This window comes from Galleria mellonella, unplaced genomic scaffold (assembly GCF_026898425.1).
Source record: "Galleria mellonella isolate WM207_F2 unplaced genomic scaffold, CSIRO_AGI_GalMel_v1 utg778, whole genome shotgun sequence".
In the NCBI taxonomy this organism is placed as follows: domain Eukaryota; kingdom Metazoa; phylum Arthropoda; class Insecta; order Lepidoptera; family Pyralidae; genus Galleria; species Galleria mellonella.
Window position 1 is genome coordinate 593,554 of NW_026442150.1, and position 21,031 is coordinate 614,584.

General features: G+C 38.8%; 1 protein-coding gene across 1 annotated transcript in view; it reads right to left on the reverse strand.

Moving 5' to 3' along the window:
* The window catches only part of LOC113509564 (1-phosphatidylinositol 4,5-bisphosphate phosphodiesterase epsilon-1-like), a 195,406-nt gene that overhangs the window by 118,432 nt on the left and 55,943 nt on the right, over positions 1-21,031 (reverse strand). The gene's annotated exons all lie outside the window — the stretch shown is intronic.

Here is a 21,031-nt window from a genome sequence, read left to right on the forward strand (position 1 = left end):
TATACGGGTAGGTTATATTCTAACTTAGCACATAGGATGTGTTGCACTTTATGCAGAGATTCATACGAGTAAAACCATAGGATACAGCTAGTACTCTCATAAAATCGAAGGTTTTTTTATAGATGGCAATGCAATGGTAAGACCACCTACGCTATCGGGGCACCAGTGAGGGATGACAGGTAAAGATGCAAACAGGTCAATTGGCCCATTGTGATGAATTCCAGAAGAATTAACCGTGGTGTTTTCCAGGGGAAACAACGACCTCACTGAGTATTATTCTCAATGGAGACTGGAGTCTACCAGAGGGAGGCTTTGTACAAAAGTCAATTGCTTGGGTATCTCTGTCCCATTCGTGTTTCTACCGTGAAGCAGTTGTGTTTGCATGGCTGTGTTTCGGTTTAAAGGGTGGGATATAGCGTGAATTTACTAGGTACAGAGGAATAACACCCGAGTCCTCATGGGCGAAACAGTATACTCTATTATGTCCATGGTACTGCTCATGTCTATAGGCGACGGTTATCACTTTCCATCAGGTGGGCCGTCAGCTTGTTAGGTAATTATAATAAATAATATAAAATAATAGACGTAGAGAGAGACTGTGGTGATAGGCAAAAAAAAAAAAATTTGATTTGAAATTTGGGGAGAAATAAAAAGTTACCTTATGGCAACACTGTCTACGCATCTGCACCTGTTATTCGATACTTTTCCCAAATCTTTTTATTTGACAGTGCTTCGTCATATATTCAATTTCAGCGTCCAATTCTCCGTCGAGTTCTTGAGAGATTATTTGAGTGGTAGTGTAGTACGTACTTCGGTATTAAACGTGGTGAATTATATTGCATTTTTATAGGACTTCCGCACGGAGGGGTTGCTCGACTCGTCCGTTTTTAGGGTTCCCTAATAAAGGTGGGACCCTTAGGGGACCACTTTATTTCCAATCTGTCTGTCAAGATCCTTTTTCGACCGACTTTTAGAATAAGGAGGTTTTCGATTCGACTGTTTTCTACCTTATAACTCCGTCAATTGTAAACTTATTTGAAAAATTCTTTTTTATTTGAAAGGATATACTTACAGATTTATATCTCAGGAACGCAAGGAGATATCCAGCTGGTATTAATATCAAATACTCAAGTTTGCTAGTTGGAGTTAGACAGATAGATAGATAAACACTTTATTTGAGCCATGTTATGACACACGTAAATTTACAAATGAATTTATACAATCAAATTATTTACAATCTTTAAAATATACAACAAAAGATGAAATATGGAAATATGGTTTCGCCACGTGTGTCGCAGTGACCCAAATATGCTACAGCTCAGTGACGGTTTTGCTTAAAAGCAAAGCACTGATTTTCAGCTGCAGCCTGAAGTTAGGCTACACGGACGCGTGCAACGAACCGAGAGTGTAACCTGTGTAACCAATTTAACAGCCAAAGATAAAATTGTATTATATAGATACATACTTACATAAATAATATATTTCATTTATTTATTTATTCATTAGTACATATAGTATGTGTACATGGCGGACTTAATGCTAACAGCATTCTCTCCCAGTCGACCATAGGCAAGTGTCAGAATACTCGAATGCGGTACTAGTAATTATTGATATACATACATACTAAAATTACATATATAAACGAATAAGTATATATGAATAACAAATATACTTACACATATATGACATATACTATTTATATTATACGCGAAACTGAGAATAATATAAAGCACTTACTGCTCGGATAAAGTAAAAAAGTGAGCGTGAACGCTTTTTTTGAACATACAATATAAATAATTCACCACAATAATTATTATATTTTGAGTTACTAGATGGAGTGACAACCTCAAATACAGAGTTTGCAATGTGAACGCAAAAATGTGTTTATTTACGACATCACATTAGAAACCTCTAAATTTATCAGTGTTTCTCTACAATATTATGCATGTATTATACATATAAACCTTCCTCTTGAATCACTCTATCTATTAAAAAAACAGCTTCAAAATCCGTTGTGTAGTTTTAAAGATTTAAGCACACATAGGGACGGACAGACAGCGACATCGACTTTGTTTTATACAAATTATAAAAAAATATAATGTATGCTTACGAAAGTATTAACAATATATTTTTTATCAATTATAATTTGTACAGAACCCTCGATTCGTGAGTCTAACTCGCACTTGGCCGTCTTCTCAATGTTACGCGATATCTACCAAATATCTGATAATTTGTTTTGCTATAGAAAAGGCTTCTACAGTGTTGGCATCGTTTCCTTGCTAATATTACAAACTAGACGTCTCCCCCGGCTTCACCTGTGTGATACAAGTCAAGTTATTTGTACTTCTCGTCGTTTTTCATTCATTAATCAGGTAAAGGGGATCCAAATACAAATATTTTCTATCTAACGTGTCTACGGCATAGAATGAGTCAACCCTTCTTTACCCGTGGGTGCGTAAGAGGCGACTAAGGGAGGGCAAAAGATGGGCAGCAGCGTTGTTATTAAAACATCTCTTAAGCCTAACTGCGGTTGCCAATCCGCCTGTCAAGCGTGGCAGCTACTGGCGAAATCTCCCAAGAGGAAGCTTGTGTTTTTTTTAATTTTTTTTTAATGGGTCTAAATGGTATGGTAACCCCGCCTGCGTTGTCGGTATACACTGGCGGAGCACCAGTGAGAGGTGATAGGTGAAGATTAAAGGGCAGATCAGTTAGCCTCTCATGACGATTTCAACGATAAATTAGTCACGATAGTTTCCAGGGGGAACTGCGTGGAGGTCGACCTGATAGGGTGCATTCATATCAACGGAGACTAACCTTGCCATTACCAACAATCCCTTCCCCTCTGGGGAGATTTGTGTCCATCAGTGGACTGTTAAGAAATGATATGTTCCGAAACACAGCCATGCAAACACAACTGCTTCACGGTAGAAACACGAATGGGACAGAGGTACCCGAGCAATCGACTTTTGTACAAAGTCTCCCACTGGTATTACTACTTCTAGTATTACTAATCCAAGTGTTTTTTTTTAATCGGTGAAAATGGTATGGTAACCCCGCCTGCGCTAACGGGATACGCTGGCGGAGCACCAGTGAAGGGTGATAGATGAGAATGAAAACAGGCCAGTTAGCCCATCATGATGAATTCATCAGGAATTAACCATGATAGAATATAGGGAGAACCGCGAGTAGCTCGACCTGGTTGGGTATATTGCGAGCAATGGGATTCTCAGTCTCCATTACTAACAATCCCTTTTCCCCTTCACTAATCCACGTGTATCCAATCCAAAGTAGCGGCCCATTGTATTCTCATCAACTGATCGATCACAGCTCCATTCATCAAGCGTCCCACACCGAGAACAAGTGGGTGCCAGTATAAAACACATAGACAAGTTAACAACTTGATCGTAACTTGGCAAACATTTGATTGAATTACCCAATTCATTACAAGCACACAAAGTTTGCGTGGGTCATTATATACATATATATATGTGTGTGTGTATATATATATATATATGTATATATATATATATATATATATATATATATATACAGTTACGAAGCGTTAGCTGGAGTTATTGGCGATTTATTTTTAACCACTTTCGTATTGAAGGGCAATAATAAATGTATACGTGTATACGTGTATGTGTGCGCTAGTGCGTGTGCGTGGGCGTGGGCGTGTGCACGTGCGTGCGTGTTACTTGTATATGTGTGTATATTTCATTCTCTCTCTCTCTCTCTGTGTGTGTGTGTGTGTATGTGTGTGTGTGTGTGTTTATGCGTATCTGTGTTTGAGTGTGTATGTGTAGATAGACAGAAAAGATTATAGGAGATTTAAAAAAATTACGATTTATAAGAGCTTAAATAATATGCCCTTCCTATCAAAGACTACGACTGTAGACATATTTTTTCTTACCCACGGTTTGGGTAATATAAAAAAACAATCGTTTCAGATATAAAGATTGCGTTCCACAAATAAAAAAGTCGATTTCCGTTATGGCAAAATCAGTTATTTGTATTTAAAAACTAAACTACTTAACCGATTTTGATACAATTTCTGCGAAACTAATCTAACTATATCCTTTCAGATAAAAAAAAAAGATTTTTCCAAATCGGTTCACATCTGACGGAGTTATGAGGCGACAAACATAAAAAGGACGAGCGAATTAAAAACTACCTTCTTTTTCAAGTCGGTTGAAAACGGCAAGCGATTCACGCTTGGCATTTCTCTATATCGAAGCTTACATTGCTACTAGATATATGTGAAGAGCGTTTCTTATTACTACAGTCAAGTTTTAGTCTGACTGCTAGCGTAGAGCGATTATGTTTCCACTAGTTAGGTACATCCCGTGGCTTTTCCTATGGTCGTGATGTCATCGTGAGGTCGGCTTTATATTATTCTCAATTTCGTGTATAATATAGTATATGTCATATATGTGTAAGTATATTTGTTATTTATATATATTTATTCGTTTATATATGTAATTTTAGTATGTATGTATATCAATAATTAGTAGTACCACATTCGAGTATTCTGACACTTGCCTACGGTTGACTGGGAGAGAATGCTTTTAGCATTAAGTACGCCATGTACATATATTATTACATATATTATATGTAGTAATAAATAAATAAAATTCAAGTAAAATACAGTAGCATAAAGTACAGGTTAAAATATAGAGACATTAAGGTACAAAAGGCGGTCTTGGTTAAAAAAATATCATTTCGAATCAGTAAGTTCCTAATATTAGTACGTTCAACCAACCAAACAAACAAACTTTTCAACTTTACATACCCTTTATTATACCCTTATTTATAAAGGAATAATACTGTATTTAACTGAAACCTCTTACAAACTTATTTACTTTTTTTTTATTTATTCTTTATTGTACATAAAAAATTACAAACATGAAATATATATAAAATAAAGATGTACAACAGGCGAGCTTAACTCTGTAAGAGTTCTCTTCCAGCGAACCCTGAGTGGAGAGGAGCATTAATTACCAGCGGGCAGTGTGCGTACAATAATAGAAGGAGACAGTATAGTTGTTTCTATTAAAAAATATGAAATATGTTGACATATATAAATAATAAACTTAATTTAGCTATTGAAATATCTTGTCCCTGTCATTCAAATTGAGACTTTAACGCAAAAGAAATAGACAGAACTTTTCAATAGCTAAAATAAGTTAATAAGAAATTTGTCATTTTTATGAATAAGAGAGTTTTTTTTTTATATACAACTTAGAATGGCAAACAAGCTGACGGCCCACCTGATGGAGAGTGGTAACCGTCGCCTATTACCGTCGATTTCATTATGATGGGCTAACTGGCCTGTTTTCATTCTCATCTATCACCCTTCACTGGTGCTCCGCCAGCGTATCCCGTTAGCGCAGGCGGGGTTACCATACTATTTTCACTTATCAAAACAAAATGGTCATTGTATATTTTTGTTTATGGTGCAATAAAGAGTTAAATAAAGTTTATTTTCCAATAGAGATATATTGTTTATGTATAAGTGGGTTAATATAGTTAGGTTTAGTATTGATACGCTGTCCGCTGTCGCTCGGACAACAGCTGTACACGTATCGCTCGCCTGATAGATGTCAGATCAATTGTGTCGGTGAAACAAACGGATAGTTCGACGCATTAGGTTTGCTCTATCTCTAATTTATTGTATTGGAAGCAAAAGTTCGTATTGATTAGAGTGTAAACGATGTTACAAATAGTTATATGAATGTCTTGAAAGCTTAAACAACAGATTTTACGATACAATTGACAGTTGAGTTACTTATATGTATAATAATTATTCTATTTTTTTTTTAAGAATAAATGTGTGTTTCATAATTCTTAAAAGAAGTTTGATTCACAGAGTTTTGACTCGATTTTGATATTTTATGCTCCATCTATATAATCTAAGAAAGCACTTATGAAATTTTTAACAATAGTACATCACACACATACACATACGGGCAGTAGAAGCACACACACACTCATACACACACACACACACACACACACACACACACACACACACACACACACACACACACACACACACACACACACACACACACACAAAAACACACACACACACACACACGTATCTATGCATATATGTATATATACAAATTTACGCACACCTACACAAACATACATATACACACGCATGCTCGCTCACGTGTGTGTACTGTTACACATACAAACGTAGGCACGCACGTACATACTCGGAGAGAAAAAAATATTTGAATTCGGAATATACAATTGTAACTCTACAAGTTTATTCAAGTCACTTTTTTTTTGTTAATATAATAATATATTTGTACTTTACATGTAATGTAAATATCAGTGCGGGTCATTGTCCCTCCTGTGCAAACTCTCCTCGGGGCTCAGGGAGACAGGTTGGAGGGGGGGGGGGGGAGGGCCTGTTCCGTGGGGTGTTACAGTCGTGATATTATTTATTATTCAACTGTGAAACCTCAACTACGGACGCGACGGCGGGCGCTTGTTATCGACAGGTGGGAGTTTTTATTGCCATTTTTTTAGCTGACTGCAGGGCCATTGTCCGATAAGCCGCGTCAGGTCGTTATTAATATTATTATGCGTGGACTGAATAGCGGTCGGAGATTAATGGCCAATATGGAAGGTAGAACTTATGGTAATAAAAAATAATAATAGTTAATTTTAAACACAATCGAGAGTTAACGCGATGATAAAACCTGGATTTTTTTTATACAACTTAGAATGGCAAACAAGCTGACGGCCCACCTGATGGAAAGTGATAGCCGTCGCCTATAGACATGAGCAGTACCATGGACATAACAGAGTATACTGTTTCGCCCATGATACCCCCCGTGCGTTGCCATTCCTGAGGACTCAGATGTTATTTCACTGTACCCTGTAAATTCACTGCCATATCCCACCCTTCAACCCAAAACACAGCCATGCAAACACAGCTGCTTTACGGTTGAAACACGAATGTGACAGAGGTGGCCAAGCAAACGACTTTTGTACAAAGACTCCCTCTGGTAAAACTTGTCGACTTCAAAGAGAAGATATTTGAAGTCGGTGAAAGTGAAAAATAATGAGATCGCGGGAGAATTACTTTTTAATTAATCATAAAAGATGCATTAAAAACAATTGTAGGCTCTACAATAGTTAATTATAAACTTTCGCATTGTTTACATATGTTTTAAATACACAATTAGGTCTTTTTTTTACAATACAGGGGGGCAAACGGTTCATGCAGCTCACCTGATGGTAAGTGACTACCGCCGCCCATGATCACCCACAACACCAAAGGCATTGCAAGTGTGTTGCCGGCCTTTTAAAAAGGAATATGCTCTTTTCTAAAAGTTTATGATGTCGTATCGATTCGAAAATACTGCTGCTGGAAGTTGATACCAAAGAGTGATTGTGCGTGGAAGAAAGTGCCTTAAAAAACGCACGGTGGAAAATCGCCACTCTTCCAGGTGCTTGGGATGAAACTTTAGTTTATGGCGGGTTGTACGGTGGTGAAAATCAGCAGCAGGTATCAATCCGAACAATTCCACAGAGCACTTTCCATGATACATTCGGTAGAAGATGCACAGAGATGCAACATCTCTACGCAGTTTCAGGGGGTCGGTATGTCGACAATCGACATTCGATGGCCGATGACTAGAGCTTTTACAGGTGAATAGTACCTTCGACGTTTCGACGTGGATTGCGTAACGCAGTGTGGATACCGTGAGTGCGGTGTATAGAGTGGCTTTAGATCAGGGGTTCCCAAACTTATATTACTGCTCACTTTGAGAATTAATTATTTTTTAGCACCCCCATTTTTTTACCTACTTAAAATCCACTATTACTTCAAGATCAACAAATCACCCCCCAGCCTCTACACAATGTCCCCATTTTTTTTTTCTAGGTCTCTTACCGCCACCCTTAAGGCCTGCAGTGCCCACAAGAGGGTGTTATTGCCCACTTTGAGAAAGGCTGCTCTAGATAATAATGGTGACAATATGAGGGTACCCGAAGAGATGCCGCTCACTTCAGTCCTGTCGTGACCACGACGCGGTGCAGTCCACGTCGAAACATAGGAATAAAGAAGCAGGCATGTAGGTACTGTTCACCTGTAAAAGCTTTTACATCGCATAAATCCCAATGGTGTATTTAAAAAAATCATAAAAAATTGACGATTTAAAAGAGTTCGTAAACAAATCTGTTCGAATAAAGATTATTTTTAATTTAATGTACGGGACCGAGAAAGAAATTAAACGGTTTGACATTAACCGAATTAAACTCGCTTTAGCCGGCCCAAACTGGATTATACCGGATTATCTATCGAGACGGGAGGTTGTGGGACAGCAGCGTTGCGGATTGTTGACTAATTAAAAAATCAAAAAATCACAATAATTCATTTACATATATTGGATGTTTTTCGTTAATTATGCATGTAGATAAATACTTTTTAACCGACTTCAAAAAAGACGATTCTCAATTAGATTGCACTTGTTTTTATGTTCGTTAATTTAAAACTGCGTCAATTGTGAACCGATTTGGAAATTTTTTTTGTCTGAAAGGATATACTTACAGATTAGTCTTATAGAAGAAATTTAATCAAAATCATTTTTTTTTTTATACAACTTAGAATGGCAAACAAGCTGACGGCCCACCTGATGGAAAGTGGTAACCGTCGCCTATAGACACGAGCAGTACCATGGACATAACAGAGTATACTGTTTCGCCCATGATACCCCCTATGCGTTGCCACTCCTGAGAACTCGGGTGTTATCCCTCTGTACCCAGTAAATTCACGCCATATCCCACCCTTCAAACTGAAACACAGCCATGCAAACGACTTTTATACAAACTCTCCCTCTGGTAAACTGGTCAGTTTAATTTTAAAATAAAAATAACTGGTTTTGTCAGAATTGAAGACTGTTTCTTTCAATAGTATTACGGAGCGGTGGACTGTGTTGAGGTGATGAACAGGCGTGCTGTGCAGCTTGTTTGCCGTTTTAAATTGCATAAGAGAAAATCTTATCATAGTTCCGACATACCTGTCCGGATATTTTTTATATCCGTCCCGCGTCACGCCAGAACCTTTCACGGCTCATGGAATCGAATCTACGACGTTCCCCGATTGACACACCAGATTACTGGGGATAATGGTGACATTTTGTAATATTAAACCTTTCATATATTTTATGTACGTACTGTCACACCGTACTCATTCTTATATTTATAACAGGATATTACGAAGAGCCATGTGGTCCCGGCATAGAATGGCTTCCCACCCCTTCCTTTCCCGTAGGTATCGTAAGAGCCGACTAAGGGAGGACGAGGAATGGGCAGTAACGCCCCTCTTAAAACATCACCAAAGCCTAACTGCGGTTGCCAACCCGCCTGCCAAGCGTGGCAACTACTGGCAAAACCCCCTAGGGACCTGTTAGGTAATCCGCATTACTAGAAATCTCTCCCCCCCCCAAATGGTACCATTAGCCGCAGTAATCTGACTTGGGAATCGTAGTCCCCCCCTCCCATCGAATGGGACATTGATGCTCAAGTATTCAGAGGGGAAAGGAATTGTTAGTAATTGGATTTAACTAACCCATTGCTAGCAATACACCCTATTAGATTGACCTCCACGCGGTTCCCCCTGGAAACCATCACGGTTCATCACCATCATCTTCACACTGGGGGGGAAAGGGATTGTTAGTGATTGTATTTTTTTTAATGGATGAAAATGGCATGGTAACCCCGCCTGCGCTAACGGGATACGCTGGCGGAGCACCAGTGAAGGGTGATAGATGAGAATGAAAACAGGCCAGTTAGCCCATCATGATGAATTCATCAGGAATTAACCGTGATAGTTTCCAGAGGGAACCGCGAGGAGGTTGACCTGGTTTTGTATATTGCTAGCAATGGGATTCTTAGTCTCCATTACTAACAGTCCCTTTCCCCCCAACCGTCACGGTTAATTCTTGTCTAATTCATCATGGTGGGCCAACTGACCTGCATTCATTCTCACCTATCATCTTCCACTGGTGCCTCGTCGGTGTATACCGACAGCGCGGGCGGGGTTACCATTCCATTGCCATCCATTAAAAAAAAAAACTTAAGTGATCAAAATGAAAAACAGATACAGTGTGAGAGGTGCCTTAATCTTAAACAGGTAGGGCTCCCACGTAAGACGATATCTTTTATTGGACTTTTATCTGATGACCTTGGATTAGGGCGCGGGGAATATAGGTCGCGATATACGTACTTGAAATTTACACCTTAACACTTAGAAGTTAAGGTTTAAAATTGTAAATCAATTAATTTCATATGAACCGAACGAGATTATACGTACTTGAAATTTACACTTTAACCCTTAGGTATTAAGGTTTAAAATCATATATAAGTCAATTTCATATGGATTGAACCAGATTATGAGGGGTGGAATATAAATGTATGATAAATACTACTTGATAGATGGGTTTCTTCCACTTTGTTCTAAGGTCACGGTTGCGGGGGCGATCGCTGATCTGGTAGTTAGCCAGCTGCGAAAGTAAAAGAGGGTTTTCTTTTATACAACCTAGAATGGCAAACAAGCTGACGGCCCACCTGATGGAAAGTGGTAACCGTCGCCTATAGACATGAGCAGTATCATGCACATAACAGAGTATAACTGTTTCGCCCATGATACCCCCCGTGCGTTGCCATTCCTGAGGACTCAGGTGTTATTCCTCTGTACCCTGTAAATTCACGCCATATCCCACCCTTCAAACCGAAACACAGCCGTGCAAACACAACTGCTTCACGGTTGAAACACGAATGGGACAGAGGTGCCTAAGCAAACGACTTTTGTACAAAGTCTCCCAAAAGGGTCATGTCATTTTCATTTTCAATCGACTTCCAAGAAGGAACTTCTCGATTTAATTGTATTTTATTTCTTTCTCATAAATACATTATTTCTACACCGATTTGGATAATTAGTTTCTTATCTGAAAGGATATACTTACAGATTGATGTCGTAGAAATTTTATCAAAATCGGTTCAGTAATTTAATTTTAAAATTAAAATCAAGGTTTTGCTACTAATCTTAAATATTAGAAACTATTTGTAGTGAATGTAATGAAACGTCTCGAGTGTGAACAACAACTACTTTATTACTGTAGTACCCACATATATATTTATTTTATAATTACCCACGACATCTCCCCCCAAATTATATAAAACAAACAATGTAATCAAGTTCTAAAGAATATAACAAAAGGGTACACTCTATCTCCTTAAGTATACTGTATTATATATGAATTGTACAATACTTCTTATATACTATATTAAGTAACCCATCACCTTATTTACCCGTTATAAAAAAAAACAAAAAAAAATGAAATAGAAATAAAAAATAGAAACATTTATGTATATATATAATATAAAAAGTATTTTATAATAATAAGTATTTTATTTTTACAATTTTTTCCGTAGGCGTTGAATAGCCACTGCTTTAGCTTTGCGGATGAGCTGTTCACTATTAAGATTCGAAGCCTCGTCACTGCTAGTACATGAATACTCACACGCATCGTTAAATTGTTCGTCTTTACCATGGTCACTATGCATTGCTTGTGGATCACTTTCACACCTAATCAAGTGACGGCGATTTCGCCTATACCTGGCACCGACACTATTTTTGACAATGTAAGAACGAGGAGTGTCAGCGCGCCCCACTATCTTTCCTCTGCTCCTAATCTTTCCATCTATACAGATTACTGAGTCACCTTCTCTTAACATAGGAAGAGTTTTACTGTGCTGATCATAGTACATTTTATTGTTATTTTGTTTATGTAACATAGTTTGGTACTCAGAAGGATCGACAGGTTTTGGTTTTAACAGATTTTCATGTACTGGCAATTGACAACGCAACCTGCGACCCATCAGCAACTGCGCAGGAGAACTCAACCCATCCCTAGGTGTATTTCTATAGTTAAGAAGAGCTAAATCAAAATCTCCGTTACTTTTAATAGATTTCTTTAAATCATTTTAATAGTTTGAACTGCGCGTTCACTTTTACCATTCGCCTGCGGGTAATTCGGCGAGGACGTCACATGGTTGAAACCCCACACATTAGCAAAATTTTTGAACTCTCGGCTAGTGTATTGAGTCCCGTTATCACTTATCAGTACCTTGGGTATGCCATGACGTGAAAAGATATTTTTTATGTTTTGAATGACTAAGTTAGAAGTTAAATTATTTAATTTACATACCTCTATATAATTAGAATAATAATCAACAATAATTAGGAAATATTTACGATTAAATTCAAATATATCTGAGCCGACCTTTTCCCACGGCAGAGCTGGAATCTCCATAGGAAGCAATGGCTCCTTAGCAGGTCTGTTTGAGTGCTCCTGACAGGTGTGACATCGCTTTACAAACTGCTCTATGTCACGTGACATACTCGGCCAAAACATTACTTGCCTCGCGCGCCGCTTGCACCGATCTATACCTAGATGCCCTTCATGAACTATTTTTAACATTTCTTCTCTTAATTCTTTAGGTATAAGTACCTGATCCTGTTTAAATATAACATTATCGACTATCAAAAGCTCATCTTTTATCGACCAATATAACTTTGCTTCATTTGCAACGTTATATTTGTGCTTAGGCCATCCGTAATTTATATAATTTAATAATATATTAAGTTCATGATCATTTTTAGTTTTTCTTTTTATTAATGTGAGTTTATCATTTGAAATAGGAATGTTTTGAATAATCATTTTCACCTGGTAAGTTATATTAGAATGCATTTCTTCACTATATAGATCGGGAAGCGCCGCACGAGACAACATATCGGCTATAAACATATATTTTCCTGGCACGTATGTTACAGTCAAATCGTAACACTGTAACCTCAGTAACATACGTTGCAGACGCGCCGGGACAGACGCTAAAGGTTTTTTAAATATTCCTTCTAAGGGTTTGTGATCCGATTCCACAATGACGCCCTTTTGCCCATATATGTACTGATGGAATCGTTCACAACCAAAAACGATAGCTAACATCTCTTTTTCCACCTGTGCATACCGGGTTTGCGCATCTGTAAGCGTACGGGAAGCGTATTCGACGGGGCGACCGCCTTGCATCAACACTGCGCCCAGTGCATTTCGCGATGCGTCCACAGACAACCGCACTGGCTGCGTCGGGTTGTACAGCGCCAGCACGCCCGCTCCACACACACACTCTTTGAGTTGGTCGAACGCGCTTTGCTCGCTATCCTCCCACCGCCAGTAATTATTTTTCTTCAATAGACTTGTTAACGGAATGGCTATTTCTGAGTAATTTGGAATAAATTTTGATAAGTAATTTACTGCCCCTAAAAACCGCTCGAGATCTTTTTTATCTTTTGGTATTTGCATTTCTTTAATGGCTTTAATCTTATTATAATCCGGTCTCATTCCCTTAGAATCGAACACATGGCCCAGATAAGTCACTTCCTGAACTCCAATTTTGCATTTCTGTTTATTAAATTTTAAGTTTATTTCCTTCGCTCTATTTAATAACGCTTTCAATCTCATATCGTGAATCTGCCGAGTTTCCCCCCATACTATTACATCGTCAACATAATTATCTACACCCTCCAGGTCTTCCAGGTGTTGACGTAATTTGGCGTGAAAAACCTCTGACGCGCAATTAATACCAAACGGCAGACGTAAAAATTGATACCGTCCAAAGGGCGTGCTGAAAGTGCATAAGTCCGCGCTCTCATCATCCAGTACCACGGCCCAGAAGCCTGCGTTTGCGTCAAGAACTGAAAAGTATCGAGCTCCGTGTAAGCGAGATGCTAATTCCGACACAGTCGGCAACTGGAAGTGAGCACGTTGAATAGCTCTGTTAAGTTCTCGTGGATCCAAGCACACCCTGATTCCATTATCCTTTTTCGCCACCAACACCAGAGGATGTACCCATTGAGTTGGATGATTCACCTTCCTGATGACCCCTAAATCTACCATTTTATTAAGCTCCTGTGCTAAGCGATCGCGTAACCCATGAGGAATTTTCCTCGACGCACATATGACAGGTGGAACCGAGCTATCAGTTACTATGTAATACTTTCCGGGCAAACACCCTAAACCTTTAAATAAGTCATTATAGTTGGATAGTTCAATAGACATTATACGCTTGATTAGCCCTAACTCCTCGCAAGAGTTCCGTCCCAGCACGCTGCTACATTCTATGTCCGCTACAGCAAATTTGAGATTATAAATAATATTTTTATAATACCATGGTATAGTACAGATTCCTTTTAATGGAATCGTGTCATGCGTGTATGATAATAAAGATATATTCTTTTTTACAATTATGTTCGGATCGAAACCTAATTTTAAAAATGTACTATAGGATATTATGTTACAATCGGCCCCCGAGTCCAATTTAAAATTTTCATGTCCATTTTCGCACGTTAATATTTGAAACCAGCCCCCTAAATGGTCACCACAGTCGACGGACGAAATATAAAAAATATCATTTTCCGGTTCACTACTCACAACATCACATTCCACTCCATATACTCGCCCGGCCCGAGCGCGGCCGGCGTTATGAAAAAAATTATTTGACTTACACATGCGCGCGAAGTGTCCATGATTACCGCAAACGTAACAGCTGACTCGTTGCGCGGGGCACTCGCTGTCGCTGCACCGCGCGGAGCCACAAGCGCGGCACGGAGACCGCGCGGCCCGCGGCGCAAGCGCATCCGCGGCCGGCCCCCTGCGGTTGATTCCGCGCGCCGCGCCGCTCGCCGCCCGCCGCGGCCAGCCGCGCGCCGCCGATCGCCCGCGACCGCGCGCCGACACCGCGTCCACGCGCGCCGTGTCACCACTCGACCCTATCTGACGGCAGCTCTCCTGGGACACCTCCTCCGCTTGGCAAATTTTTATCACCTTATCTAGGTTGAGGTCATCGCACCGCAACAGTCTGTCCCTGACAGTGGAATGTCGAATTCCACAGACGATTCTATCCCTGATCAACTCCTCTTCGAGGGTGGTGAACTCGCATGTTTTGCTCAGAAGACGCAGGGCGGTGACGTATTGTTGTATAGATTCCCCTTCATCTTGGTTACGCGTAAAAAACTTGTATCTCATTAACGTTACATTCGGCTTTGTTCCAAAATAATTATCAAACTTTTTCATCAATACCGCGACGTCATCGCGCTCACTGTCTTCGTCGAATGTGAACGTTTGATATACATCGAAGCCATCCGGGCCGATTAGATTTACCATTAGACTAGCTTGGACACTCGAGCGCTCCGAGGCTACACCAGAAGCCTTCAAAAATAACATGAATTGTTGTTTCCATTTTTTCCAAGCGTCGGCCCGGCTTACGGGGCCGCCGTCCATATTTAATTCTGCAGGCGGACGCGCGTGCTCCATTATTACACTTTATACTGCACCACACCAACACAATGACACAAATATATTTCTAATACTATTATTTAATGTTATACACTGATTTATAACAATTTTAAACACGTTAAGGATTCGTAATCTTTTATACCGCTGTCACCATGTAGTGAATGTAATGAAACGTCTCGAGTGTGAACAACAACTACTTTATTACTGTAGTACCCACATATATATTTATTTTATAATTACCCACGACACTATTTATTTTTAAATTTTATCCCCTACCGCCATCTACTGGTTGCATTTTAGGGCGCCATACCAAAATGGTACGTACGAATTCTTATATCGCGACTTTGTCGTAATTTTCCATTTGTTGGTCTGTTTGTCACAACGCTATATCTCAGCAACTACTAATGTTATCAACTTTAAATTTGGAATAGATTTAGAAGACATTAGCTCACGTATGTTATAAAAAAAAAATTAAACAAATGTTTTTTTTTTTCAATGCATGATAATGCCTACGCTAACGGAATAAGTTGGCGGGGCATTAAAAAAAAATTTTTGTATTTCCTTTTCTAAGAAGTACAAAAGAGGTGGTCAAAACTTTATAATTGACCATCTAAAGTCAGTATCATATGAATGGGCTTTATTTGGACATTCTGATACTTTTTTTTTTAATATTTTTTTTACACAATTTATTTTTTAGTTATGATAGAAAATAGAAAAAAAAATGTTATTTCATTGGTTTGTTTGCCAACAATTAAGTTTATATAATGTAGCAGGATGCTACGCGAACGATATAAATTGCATTAGTTATCAATACAAGAATATTACGTAGCTGCGTAGCAAACAGATTAAATCCCGTAGTCGTCTATACAAGAAGACAGCGTAGCAGCGTAGCACACACTACAAGTCGCATAGTCGTTCGTACAAGACTACCACGCAGCAGCGTAGCACACAGTACAAGTCACGTAGTCGTCTGTACAAGAATGCCACGCAGCAGCGTAGCACACACTACAAGTCACGTAGTCGTTCGTACAAGACTACCACGCAGCAGCGTAGCACACAGTACAAGTCACGTAGTCGTCTGTACAAGAATTCCACGCAGCAGCGTAGCACACACTACAAGTCTCGTAGTCGTTCGTACAAGACTACCACGCAGCAGCGTAGCACACAGGACAAGTCTCATAGTCGTCAGTACAACACTACCACGCAGCAGCGTAGCACACAAGACAAGTTTCGTAGTCATCCGTACAAAACTACCACGCGGCAGCGTAGCACACAGTAAGTTCAATTCATGTCCATTCCAGTGGTCGAGTAAGGCCACGTCGTTGTCTATTAATCGACAAATCATTATGCTGATAGATACATAAATAAAAACAAGCTAAGTGCGAGTCGGACTCACTCACAGAGGGTTCTGTAGAGATTTTAATACAAAAAAAATTCAAAATTGTTCGTAATGTAACTACAAATTTACGGTTTTTTAGTTCTTCCCTTTACTTTTGCTATATGACATTGCTTCCTACTTAATTTTATGGTTCTAGGTCAAACGAGAAGTACCATATAGGTTTTGATTCCCATGAAAATATCAAAATATGCACTAGAAATGGCCGTATCTTTTGATTGCGTTGACCTATATACGTAAGTTTAATTTTTTTCACAACTTCTCTTGATAATTACATCATCATCAGCTGTTAACTGACCACTGCTGAACATAAGCCTTCTCTGACATTAATTCAAGCTTAAAAATCCCACACATTGCTGAGTAAAAAGGTCCTGGCAGACAAACAGAGAAACGGCAAACTGAAACTATAAGGATTTCGTTTTTTCTTTTAAGGCACGGAACCCTAAAAATGCCTATTCCAAAAATGTATAAATTTAAGATTATTACTTCAATAAAAAATATTTATTTATTTTTTTTTCTGCACAAAAACACCCCGTAGCAAAGTATTATATTGTCATTCCCATTTATCGTCATTAGACTAAGCATGTAAAGGAAAAAATCGCTGGAAAAGTAAAGAAGGCAAGAAGAAAATAAAAATAAATTTATTTGCATAAATATATGTGTATGTCTTAGGTGCATACTGACGGAGTTACGAGGTAATAAACAAACAAAAACAATAAATACAATTGAACTGAGAACTCTCTTCTTTTTCAAGTAACTTCCAATGTAAGAACATGGAATCACTACTACAAAAGATTAGCTATCCTTACTAACACCTTAGTAACGTAACTCAAGGTTTAAAAAAAATACTATAAAATATATAATTAGATAGTATCAGATAAAAATGTAAAATGTTGTAAAAATGACCACCCGTGCGAAGCTGGGATAGGCTGTGTGCAACATAAAAGGGCGAACAAGCTGACGGCCCACCTGATGTAAAGTGATAACCGTCGACTATAGACATGAGCAGCACCATGGATTTAACAGAGTATACTGTTTCGCCCATGATACCCCCCATGCGTTGCCATTCCTGAGGACTTAGGTATTATTCCTCTATACCCTGTAAATTCACTGCCATATCCCACCCTTCAAACCGAAACACAGCCATGCAAACACAACTGCTTCACGGTAGGAACACGAATGGGACAGAGGTGGCCAAGCAAACGACTTTTGTACAAAGTCTCCCTCTGGTATGGTATAAATACGAGAGAAATTTATAACATACGTATTCTATGAATAACATTTTAGTTTGATAGCAGAGCACTTTCAAAATGATCAATACGAGACATCGAAAAATTTTAAATTGTTTTTTTTTTTTAATATTGACAGGTAATTGCGACGTCGCTGCTACTCGGCAGGCAAAAGTTATGAAAGCTTTTAAAGGACGCAAATTAAAGGGGAAGAGAAAATTAAAAAAAAAAAAAATTGTCGAGTAGAATTTTCAAGTAACAATAATTTATTATTTAGTAATCACTCCATTATCCTTGTATTTTATTCAAACACAGAGTAAAACAATTTACATACAATATCTAACACACACACACACACACACACACACACACACACACACACACACACACACACACACACACACACACACACACACACACACACACACACACACACACACACACACACACACACACACACACACACACACACACATACACATACACATATATGTAATGATGGGAATAATTAATTTTAATTATAACGTACAAAGGCGAGCTTTTCTCTAATAAGAGATTACTTCCAGCAAACCTTTTCAAGTGAATTAAATTATTATTTAAAAATAAAAATGGTCAGTCGTACAATTAGTGTACATTAATTGCATAAACATATTCAAAAGATAAGACATAGACAAAGAATTCTATTGTATTGTATTGTAAAATCTTTATTGTACATAATTCACATTGAACACTGAACAAGAATAATACAAAGTAAATATTCATTACATAAAATATATAAAAAAAATGGAACACACACACATCTATACGTATACATATTACGTCAGTATAGTGATAAGTAAAGCATCCTTAGTTCTATGTGTGTGTGTGTGTGTGTGTGTGTGTGTGTGTGTGTGTGTGTGTGTGTGTGTGTGTGTGTGTGTGTGTGTGTGTGTGCGCGCGCGCGTGTGTGTGTTCGTGCGTGCATGCGTACGTGCGTGCGTGCGTATGTGGGCGCATGTGCCTGTGTGTGTGTGTGTATGTGTGTGTGTGTGTGTGTGTGTGTTCGTGCGTGCATGCGTACGTGCGTGCGTGCGTGTGTGCGTGTGTGCGTGTGCGTGTGTGTGTGCGCATGTGCCTGTATGTGTGTGCGTGTGCACGCGTGCGTGTGTGCGTGTGTGTGTGTGTGTATGTATGTATGTAATGATATTTACAAGTGACGGTAAGCTGAATATGTTTCATGTATTGTGACACAATCAATCATTTGAATTAAAACACTTCTGTTGGCAAACTGTAAAGTGAAACCGGTAAGTAGATAAATATTATACTGTATTAAGAAATACAATGTTTTATCCACTTTGTAAAGTTGTTTTTAAAAATATTATGCGTAATAAACATAAAACAGGTCAGTTGGCCCGTCATGACGGATTCAGAACAAAATGAACGGCAATGGTTTCCAACGCGGATCACGTATTTTTTTTCAATGGATAACAACGAAATAGTACACGTCTGGGGGGAAGGGATTGTTAGTAACGAGGTCTAACAACCCCATTGTTGACAATATACCACTTTAAGGTCGACCTTGTAGGTTACATTAGCTGTGATGGGCCTTACTTTCTTGTATGTGTGGTAAGAGGCGACTAAGGTGGCTTATGGTAGAGGAATAGTAGCAAAATCCCATATGTAAAAGCCTAACTGTGGTTACCAATCCGAAAATACGAAAAAAGAAACATGCGGGCAGCGGCCGGCAAAAGTTGTATGAAAAAACATGTCTGCCGTGTTTTGCGGCCAGATAAATTACTATGTAAACTCATATCTGTCCTGTAATTTAAAAATAGAATGACCTTTCCCTTCGAAACATGGCTACCAAGGAGGTAACTAATAAAAGGTTTTATTTAAATTTCGAACTGGCTTACAAATGGAAAGCTGTTTATGGAAAAAAAAACAAAAGAACATTATGGCGCGTCAAAAATTATTATTGTTCGTTATTCGCCATTGAACTCAAAAAGTAAAATTGTGTTTTTGATTTCCGCGCATTGTTTGAGAAAAGTACTATACAAGCCTTGGCCACAACTAGGCATTGATGGACTCATGTATGTGTGCCTTGGCTACGTCTCGGCCCACATTTGCACGTTCGTCCATCAATGCCTCAGCTGCTGGCCGTTGCAGTAATGTACTAATATATGCCTATTGTTTTCTTAGCGTAATATTTTCTTGTAATTATTTGTATTTACAATTTTTGGAGGAAAAAATAAGATAAAAAAAGATGGGAAATACAAAAAGGCATGGTCACAACCCTATAATACATTTATAATGTCAGCAAAGAAACTTAATTTCGTATGTAACAAGCAAAAATGTACTGGAATCACGGCACACGCGGAAACGTTACGCATGAAACGAGACGAATCAATGTAAATTGATTTACAATAATTTGATGCAATCATCTTCGTAAAAGCGGCAGCGGGGCTTTCTAGGGTTGTCAACGCCAAGAAAAAATAAATATTTCAACAGTGACCTTAATCTGCAATTATCGTCATACCAGCCTTTTAACTGTCCACTGCTAAACTTAAGTTACCCCCATGCGAGGGTTTGCCAATACGTATAGATTGGTCGCATGGAAATTTTATAAAAAAAAAAAACAGCTCGCGGCACGTGTAAAAATAAAAAACGTATTGGCAATTTACTCATTCATAGTAAACTTAAAAAATATACAAAATCAGCGATATATTTACGGCCAGTGATCGGTCGTCCCTCGAATTGGGGACCGGTAGATCAGGCCGTTCATTTACTTTCCTAATGCTCCAACAAGGGGGGAAAGGGGTTGTTAGCAATGGAGTTTGACAGCCCCATTGCTAGCAATATTATAGCCCTATTAGGTCGACCTCCACGTGGTTCCCCCTGGAAACCATGGTGAACAATTCTTGTTGAATTCGTCACGATGGGCTAACTAACCCGCTTCATCCACACTATCATCCTTCACTGGTGCCCCGCCGGTGTATACCGATAGCGCGGGTGGGGTTACCATTCCATTATCACCCATTAAAAAAAATGCT